Source organism: Nicotiana tomentosiformis, chromosome 10 (genome assembly GCF_000390325.3).
Source record: "Nicotiana tomentosiformis chromosome 10, ASM39032v3, whole genome shotgun sequence".
Taxonomy (NCBI): Eukaryota; Viridiplantae; Streptophyta; class Magnoliopsida; order Solanales; family Solanaceae; genus Nicotiana; species Nicotiana tomentosiformis.
This window is the reverse complement of record NC_090821.1, coordinates 14,719,409-14,729,845: the sequence shown is the minus strand read 5'-3', so window position 1 is coordinate 14,729,845 and position 10,437 is coordinate 14,719,409. Positions and strand designations below refer to the sequence as shown.

Genomic DNA, 10,437 nt, shown 5'->3' with positions numbered 1-10,437 from the left:
TTTCCAAATATACTCATATATGCTATAATTGGAGTTGTTGCCTCTTTTATTCGTATTTGAAGTCGATGTTACATGGTATCTCTCTATTTATTGAAATACTCTTATTTGAAGTCATTATTTCTTGTTATGTCTTTCATTGTTGAGCTTATTTTTCCATTTCATTGTATTGTTGTAATTCTTGTGTTGATTTACTTGTCATACCCTCGTGTTACTGTTGTTATTGTTGTACTCGGTGTTGTTCAGTTGTGGGCTATGTGTGGTTGTGGTATTGGAATTGTTGTTATGGAAACGTTGTGGTATATGGGCACATATGGTTCGGGTGGTTATATTGTGTTGTTATATTTTTGGCACATGTGAGATTGTTGTGAGGATTGTCGGGGATATTATTGATATTTGCGCATGCGACGTGACAAGGCAGGCTATATATATTGGGTTTACGCATTTGGTGAGACATGAGGGATAATTATCTATATGTGTGTGGCGCGACAAGGGGGGCTATGTTGGGAAGGATTTGTGATGGCCTATGGGGCATTATCATTTATGATATTTGTGTGGTGGTGTGACTATCTTGTGTGAGTCATGCATATTATGGATTTTTGTTGTGTTGTTGTGTTGTTTCCAATATGCTATTCGGTGTCTCTAATCTTACTTGTTGGCTCGATGTGTGCTAGTACAATTGCACAACCATACACCATAATCTGTCACCTATGTTGGTCAAGAGTAAAAATCTTGATGTCCATTGATCATGTACGTGTACTTGTTTTCCTTACTGGGTTTTACTGGTACTTTAACTATGTTTCGATTACTTTACGGCATTTGTACTTGTTTACTCCTTCTTTCTATCTGCTGCTTCTACTTTCCATTTGCTAGTGTTATATTGTTGTTATTTCCATGTTTGGCTTTATATTGATATTTGTTCATCTGTTATTTTTATATTGATACATGTATAGGTTATTATATCTAGTAGGTGTCTTGACTGTTACTCGTCAGTACTCCACCGAGGTTAGTCTTGATACTTACTGGGTACCGCTATGGTGTACTCATGTTGCGCTTGCTGCACATTTTTGTGCAGATCCAGGTACCTCAGAGTGTGCTGGTCATTAGATAGTTGATCGGGTATTGCTGTGGAGACTTCATGGTATACCTGTCGTCACGTTCGTAGGCCTCGGAGTCACCTTCTGGAGTTTTACATTGTTAATGTTTACTTTTATTACAAACATTGATGTATTTGATATTCTTAGTTACTCTTAGAAAGGCGTATGACTTGTGCTGCCGGTCATGGGATATTGTACATCTATTGATAGTTGTTGGCTATGTATAGCAATTACCGGTTCATGTTAAAATTTAACTGGTTTAAATCTATTAATAACTCACTATGCGTTAGGCTTACCTAATCTTAGGGACTAGGTATCATCACGACTCCTACGGAGGGATTTTGGGTCGTGACACCTCTACCTCTTCTCAAACCCGACATAGCCAACCTCTCACACCTCCTAATGGGAGCATCAATGCTTCTCCTCTTAATGTGCCCGAACGATCTCAGTCTCAACTCCCACATCTTGTCCTCCACGGAGGCCACTCTCAATTTATCCCGAATAACATCATTCATAATCTTATCCCTCCTGATATACCTACACATCCATCTCAACATCCTCATTTTTGCTACTTTCTTCTTCTGAACATGAGAGTTCCAGACTGGCCAACACTTAGCCCCACACGGCATAGTTGGTCTAATCACCACTCTATATAATTTACCCTTAGGTCTTGATGGCACATTCCTATCACATAGAACACCGGATGCGAGCCTCTATTTCATCCATCCCGCTCCAATACGATGTGTGATATCCTTTTCAATCTCTCTAATACCTTATATTATAGACTCAACATACTTGAAACTACCTCTCTTGGGGATAACTTGAGTATCAAGCTTCACATACACGTCCGTTTCATGGGTCCCGTCACTGAATTTGCACACCAAGTATTATGTTCTTGTCCGACCCAACTTAAAATCTTTAGCCTCTAGAGTCTATCTCCAAACCTCTTGTCTTGTGTTAACCCCACCTCGCGTCTCGTCAAACAACACTATGTCATTGGGCATCGACAAATAACATACATCACGGAACCTCACCTTGAATGTGCCACATCAGCATGTCCATTGCCAAAGAAAATAAAAATGGGCTATGAGTCGATCCCTGGTGCAGCTCCATCACAACTGGAAAGTATATCGAGTCCCCCCCCCCCCCCCACAGTCCTCACCTGAGTCTTAGATGTGTGGGAAAAGCAATGTGAAAATTTATTGTTGATGCTTGTGCTGTCTGAATTCTATCGATGCTAAGTTCTCGGTTAAGGTGGACTTAGTGTCTTATCTTCATCTAATTATCTTCCAACTCTAAATTCTAAATTTTGATTTGTGTCTTAAAAATTTTGTTTCCTATAAACTTTAAATTTGAGTATTCTTTCTTTTGGAACCAATGTTTAAGTATTAGGAGTTATAATTGCCAAGGCAAATTTGCTGAAGAGAGTAGTTATTTTGTTCAAAGCTCAAGTGCTATTTCCATGAAAAACTATTACCATTTGATTCATAGCGGGTACAGGCGTTTTGGGGGGTATAAAATCATAGTGGGCGCTGATTTTATTATAGTTTAGATAGGAAACCACTTCCTTTCAGGTATTATCACTGAGTAAATATTTCTTTGGTGTCGTACTGTTTGTTAGACTACAATATTTTAGGCCTTCAACTACCCTTGAAATGTGTGGCCTAAACTAGCAAAAAGTGTGGCATTTGAGAAAAAGAAACACATTTTGACTTTAGGCAACGTTTTTTAGTGGGTGACCTAAATTGGTGTAACCTTTGCCCTAAGGCCACGCTTTTGAAGTGTTGCTTTAGATGCCATGCTTTAAAACTATAGCCTATAAGGTACAAAGACCACGTGTAATGATCCGGCCAGTTATTTTGAGTATTTTAGCCTAATTTTTACTATTGGATGCTTTACATATGTGTATTTATGGTTATGTGACTTGCAGGGTTGATTGGTATGGTTTCAGGAGAGTTTTGGATTGATTTGGGACACTTAGTCTCTTGGTTGTAGGCTTAAGTGGTAAGAGTGATCGAAGTTTGACTTTTTTGTAGATGACTCTGGAATTATATTTTGATGATTCCAATAGCTTTGTATGGTAATTTTGGACTTAGGCGTACGTCCGGACTTGGGTTTGGAGGTTCCTAGGTTGTTTTGACTTGAACTAGTGAAAGTTGGAAAGTTGAAGAATTGGAAGGTTGATAGGTTTGACCAAGGGTTGACTTTGTTAATATCGGATTCGGATTGTGATTTTGAGAGTTGGTATAGGTCCGTTGTGTCATTTGGATTTTGCATGCAAAATTTTAGGTCATTCTGAGTTGATTTGACATGGTTCGGGATGAGCTTAAGAAGTTGGAAGTTTATTTGTTCATTACGTTTGAATTGAGGTGTGATTAGTAGTTTTGATATTGTGTGGTATGATTTAAGGCCTCGAGGACGTTCGTGTTATGTTATAGGACTAGTTGGTATGATTGGACGGTGTCGCGGGGGCATCAGGTGTGTTTCGGATGGGCTACGGGCCATTTCCTCATGTTTTGGATTGGTGATGACTGATATATGGTTTTCTTCTTCGCGACCACGACAAAGGAGTCGCTTTCCATAGGGTAATTTTGGTCGTAGGCATTTTGTTAATCGCAGTTGCGAAGTGACGACCGCGTTCGCGAAGCTTGGGAGGTTGTGGCTTTCGCGATCGCGTAGAAGGGAAGGCTGGAAGGGGCATCAGGTAATTGGCCTCCGCATTACGCGAGTGAGGCATCGCATTCGCGTAGGTACTGTGGAGTTGGTCAATGCGTTCGCGGCTAGTGTGTCGCATTCGTGAAGAAAGGGCTACAGCTGGGGGTGAGTTTGTACTTCGCGATCACGAGGATTGTGCCGCGATTGCGATGAGTATACCTGGGCAGACTATTTAATACTCTATTTCATGGGCTTTTGTTATTTATCACATTTTGAGTTAGAGAGCTCGGTTTTGGGCGACTTTGGGGGGGGGATTTTTACGATTTGGATTGGGGTAAGTATTTTTTACTCGAATTGTTTTATATTTCATGATTCTAATCTTGAATTTAGTGATTGTTTGATTAATCAAATTGAGGAAATTGGGAATTTTAGTAAAAACTATTCTAAAACATAAATTGATGATTTGAGGCCGAAATTGGATGATTTTGGAATGGTTGGACTCGTATCAGAATGGGTGTTCGGAATTTGTGAGTTTTGTCGGGTTCCAAGGTGCCGGCATGGGGTTGACTTTTTGATTTTAGTTAAAGATCGAAGCTTTATTATTCGGATTCATTTCGTATGGATTTTATTTATGTATTAAGTTATTTTGGCTAGATTCGAGCCGTCGGGAGGTGGATTCGCGAGGGAAGGGCTTATTAGTGGATTGATTTAGCTTGTTTAAGGTAACTATCTTGCCTAACCTTGTGTAATGGAATAACCCTTAGGTTCTAGCCTTATTGTTTTGACTTCTATAATGTGAAAAGTAACGTGTACATGAGGTGACGAGCGTGTATACGGGTACTATGTGTGATTTTGACCGGATTAGACTGTAGGCTATTAATATGCCTTTATGTGATAGTAAACTTTATATAAAACATGTTGAAATCACTTTATGGCTACTTGATCATGATCATTACATTAATTCGGCCATAATCATGTTTTATTTAATTGAACACCCCTCCGTTGTTATGATTATTTATTGCGTCCTTGTGCACTATTGTCGGAAGTTGTAAGATTATATCTCGATATGACGTAGTATCATTGTTGTGATATTGTGGCACTTGGTAATTTGGTTTTGTGGTATCGTGGCACTTGTGGACATGTTGAGTGGATTGATTGGGGGTGTTAGCACAAGGTTTTTTCCATGTGATTATGTCTATTGTTGTGCGCGTGGGGCGAAATAAGGGTGGCGTTATCTTGGGCTGCCCACATGACGAAATAAGGGTGGCTATATGCGCATGTGGCAAACTAAAGGTGGCATATCATTTTTATGTGCACATGCGACATAATAAGGGTGGCATTTTGATAATGTTATGTGATATTTCAGGGTGTCTTCTTGTTGTTGTGATTGTGTTGATATGGGGTTGATATTTCATTCTCATAATTATTTCTAAAAGCTTATGTTCTGCACTTACCTAAGTTAATGGATGTATTTGACATTTCATCACATGCCTTACCTCTATTTGATATTTCGTGATTAAAGATAGGTTTTATCACACATAGTTGTTATTACATGTTCTAAGGGAATTGTGATTATTGTCTTCAGTTGTATTTCAATTATCAGTTTTCTTTGATATATTCATTGTACACGTTATTTGTCTAGTGAGTATCAAACGACTTGTACCTTGTCACTACTCTACCAAGGTAAGTCTTGATACTTACTGGGTACCGATTGTGGTGTACTCATACTATGCTTCTGCACATGTTTTTGTAGATTCAGATACTTCTGACCGGTCTGATCGGCAGTGAGGCATTTCATACACCGGAGACTTCAAGGTATCCCTGCATGATCCGACCGCAGGCCTCGGAGTCACCCTCTTGTTTCATTTTTACTGTTTATATATCTTAGACAGTACTATATTTTTGAGATGTTCTCGTGTATTCAGTTAGAGTTTGTGACTCTGTACCACCTAGTTCTGGGAACTTATGTTGAGTATTGCCACTTTGGCCTGTATTACTCCTATTTCCGTATTTATGTTAAACTATATTTTTGTTATACCATGCTTTTATTGTTTTAATTAATGTTAATTGACCGGCTTACCTAGTTAGGAGACTAAGTGCCATCACGATTCTTAAAGTGGGATTTCGGATCGTGACAAGTTTGTATTAGAGCTTTAGGTTCATAGGTTCTAGGAGTCACGAGCAAGTTTAGTAGAATCTTGCGGATCGGTACATAGACGTCTCTACTTATCATCATGAGGCTATGGAACTATTAAGAAATTTCACTTGTTTCATTCCTTTTCATGCAGATTTATTGATTTCGGAGCTTGAGCATTTATCTTTTCTCTCACAGATGGTGTGGACACGCACTACCGGATCAGCTAAGCAGACACATGTGCCCCATCTGCTAGTGCTGCGAAAGGCCTAGGTCAAGGTAGAGGCCGAGGAGGGGCACGTGCTACAGCTAGAGCACCTGGCAGAGCAGTAGCTGAGGAGCCACCAGTAGCTCCGGTTGGGGAGCAGGTACCTGAGGCGCCTGTTGCTACCCCTAGTATTCAGGAGACTTTGGAACATTTTCTGAGCATGTTTGGTACTTTGGCTCGGGCGGGATTGATCCCAGTTGTACCAGCTACTTCTCAGGCTGGGGGAGGAGCTCAGACTCCAGCCACCCGTACTCCAGAGCAGCGGGCCCATGTTGATTAGGTTCCGGGTGTTATATCGGTACAGCCTGTGATCATGGTTCAGCCTGAGGTTAGGCTAGTGGCATCAGAGGAGGAGCAGAAGAGGATTGAGAGGTTCAAGAAGTATTTTTCCCTTACTTTCAGCGGTGCATCTTCTAAGGATGCACAGGATTTTCTATATCAGTGTCACCATATTCTGTGCACTATGGGCATAGTTGAGGTGATCGGGGTTATTCTTACTACTTTCTAGCTGATTGGGTCATCATATAGATGGTGGCATGCTTATAAAGAGAGTAGGCCAAAATACGGCACCACTTACTTGGGCTCAGTTCTCTAATCTCTTTTTGAGGGAGTTCGTCCCTCGGACCTTCAAGAATGTGCGGCGCACAGAGTTCGAGGAGTTGCACCAGGGGACTAACCGTGTCTGAGTATGCTATGAGGTTGAGTGAGTTGTTTTGTCATGCACCTTTTTTGGTTTCTACAATCACAGAGAGAGTCCACAGATTTATCAAGGAGCTCAACTATGGTCTCAGATTTGGGATGGCATGGGAGCTGGAGACGGATACCCCATTCCAGCAGGTTATGGAAATTGCAAGGAGGTTAGTACGTATTCGTGATCAGGAGAGGGAGGATAGGGAGGCTAAGAGGCCTCGTTGTTCTGGAGGATTTGGGGACTCTTACTTTTGGGGCAAGATCCGTCATGGCAGAGGTTTTATCAGTCGATCAGTTCAATCGGCACTTCAGGTTACTCCTGGTGCTCCAGCTAGTCAGGGACCTCAAGGGTATGCATATAGGATAGCCATCCTTTAGTGCACCTTCCACACGGGGTTCCTACAATGGCTACTCTAGCCGACCGGGTCAGACTACGTACCAGCAGCCACGCCCGCCGAAAAGTTATTTCATGTGTGGTAATACTAGGCACATTATGAGGGATTGTCCCAGAATTAGGAGGTGGATCTCCACAGGGTACACAGGCCATGGTTGTTGCTCTAGTTGCTACTCTACCTGCATAACCAACTAGAAGTGGAGGACATGCGGGTAGATGTCATCCTAGAGGGGGAGGCCAGGCCCGTTGTTATGCTTTTTTTCTGGTGGGACTCAGGTTGTGGCATCAGATGTTATCATCAAAGGTATTGTTCCAGTCTATCATAGGGATGCATCAATTTTATTTGATCTGGGTTCCACTTATTCGTATGTGTCATCCTATTTGCTTCATATTTGAATTTGTCTCGTGATTCTTTAGATACCCCTATTTATGTGTCTACGCTGATAGGGATTCTATTGCGGTACACTGTGTCTATCGGTCGTGTTTGGTCACTATCGGGGGTTCTGAGACTAGGGTTGACCTTCTTCTACTCAATATGGTGGACTTTGACGTGATTTTGGGCATGGACTGGTTGTCACCATATCACACTATTTTGGATTGGCATGCTAAGACTGTGATGTTGGTCATGTCAGGATTACCGAGGTTAGCATGGAGAGGTACATTGGGTCATGTTCCTAGTAGAGGGTGTCCTTTTTAAAGGCACGGCGGATGGTTGAGAAGGGGTGCTTGGCATATTTAGCCTTTGTGAGGGATTTCAGTGTTGATACTCCTACCGTTGAGTCAGTTTCGGTAGTGAGAGAGTTTCCATACGTGTTTTCAGCAGACCTACCGGGCATGCCACCCGATAGGGATATTAATCTTGGTATTGACTTGGTGTTGGGCACTCAATCCATCTCTATTCTACCATATCACATGGCACCAGTGGAGTTGAAGGAATTAAAGGAACATGTTCAGGAGTTGCTTGATAAGGGTTTAATCAAACCGAGTATCTTGCCTTGGGGTGCTCCAGTTCTTTTGTGAAGAAGAAAGACATCTCCACGAGGATATGTATTGACTACAAGCAGCTGAACAGGGTTACAGTCAAGAACAAGTACCCACTACTGCGTATTGATGATTGTTCGATCAGCTTCAGGGTGCTAAGGTATTCTCAAAAATTGACTTGAGATCGGGGTACCATTAGTTGAAGATCCGGGCTTCAGACATTCTGAAGACGGCTTTCAGGACCCACTATGGTCACTATGAGTTTCTGGTGATCTATTTTGGACTGACCAATGCCCCATTAGCCTTTATGCACTTGATGAACATTGTGTTCCAACCGTATCTTGACTCTTTCATCATCATGTTCATTGATTATATATTGGTGTATTCTCACAGCCGGGAGGATCATGAGAAGCATTTGAGAGCTCAAATCACATATAACAACATCAAAATCACGAATCGTACCTCAAATTAAGCTTAATGAACTATTTCAAATTTTCAAATTCCAAATTTACGTTGAACACGTCAAAACGGCTTGACCACCTCAAATTTTGCACACAAGTTTCAAATGACATACTATTCTAATTCTCGGAACAACAATTCGAACCCCATGACACATAAGTCAACTCTCAATCAAATCTATGAACTTTTCAAACCTTTAAATTGTCAACTTTTGCCAAATAGTGCCGAAATCTTCTAGAAATATCCAAATGCAAATTCCGGCATATGTCCAAGTCCAAAATTACCATCTAGACCTAACGGAACCATGACAATTCCAATCTGCGGTCAAATACACAAAAGTCAAACTTGGCCAACTCTTCCAACTTAAAGCTTCCTATTTAAAAATCATTCTTCCAAATCAATTCCAAACAACTCGAAGACCAAAACCGACGATACTCGCAAGTCATAATACACCATATAAAGCTATTCATGACTTCAAAATACCAAACTGAATTCAAATGCTCAAAACGATCGATCGGGTCATTACATTCCCACTTCTCGGATTAATTGCTTGCATTTATTCTATGGGATTCTTTTTCATCTCACTCGGGAGAGCTCCCATAGGTCGGGTACTTTGGTATGCGCCTACTTCCCAATCTGCCTCTCTAGATTTCAAAAATCAGTCCTAAGTTGATGGGTATCAATTCTAATTTGTTGGTTATCAATTCTAAGTTGCTGGTTATCAAGCAACAGTTTTTTCAACAAATCGTTGGTGATCTTTTTTGTGGCGATTTCTGCGGTTGATTGTAGTTTTCTTGAGATCTTTATTGATTTTGATTTGCTTGATTTTCACCCCCATAAGAAGTTTGCGTGATTCCTCTTATTGGGATTATAAGTGTTCCCATATAGCCCATTCTGGTTTATTGAACCTCGACCTTGTTGGCCCCCACATAGTAAATATATTCAGGATTCACTGGGCATTGATCACTCGTGTAACCATCTCTACAAATTTCACAATATGTGGCTATTTGTTGAATATGATGGATCTGATGTGCCTGTCCCATTGCCACTTTCGTCATCTGATAGTCAATTTAGCGATCTTTGCCTGCATTGATAAAATCTCATCCAGCTCGAGTGTACCTGGTGCTCTCTATTTTATCATTCTCCTTGGTTCACCCTCACCTTGCCAATTATGATTATTTGCGGTGAAGTTGTTCTAAAGAGTCTAGATTTTACTATATGGTTTTTGCATGCAACTTTCTCCATAGTCTGAGTCGAGATTCAATTTGGAGGTCTCGTCTAACCCATTCACAAAAGTATGTCCTAATACCTCATCAGTCTGACAATGATATGGGCAATCTCTGAGTAGCTTTTTGTATCTTTTCCAAGCTTGACGAAGAGTCTCATTATTTTTTTGTTGAAACCCAAGAATTTGGCTTCTCGGTGACTTAGTTTTCTTCGTGGGGAAAAACTTGATCATAAATTTACATGCTAGATCATCCCACGTACAGAGTGAATTTGCTGGCTCTTTTTGCATCTATTCCTCTGCTTCCTCCAACAGAGAAAACGGAAACAAATTCAGTCTGACTTAATCCTTGGAGACGTTCAGATAGTTGTAAGTATCCGTAATCTCCAAAAATTTCTGTATGTGCCTTTGTGGATCTTCATGAAATAGATCTACAAATTGCCGTATGGACTGAATTAGTTCCATCATGTATTGCTTCAACTCAAACTGACCAGTTATGTCAGGCTTCACGATAAACTGAGTCATATTGGCGAGATT

General features: G+C 40.9%; 1 non-coding gene across 1 annotated transcript; it reads left to right on the top strand.

Moving 5' to 3' along the window:
- The first annotated feature begins 9,994 nt into the window (after nucleotides 1–9,994).
- Nucleotides 9,995–10,101, top strand: LOC117275748 (small nucleolar RNA R71). The gene has a single exon (XR_004505946.1). It is a non-coding gene; the product is annotated as a small nucleolar RNA R71 (small nucleolar RNA).
- The last annotated feature ends 336 nt before the right edge of the window (nucleotides 10,102–10,437 follow it).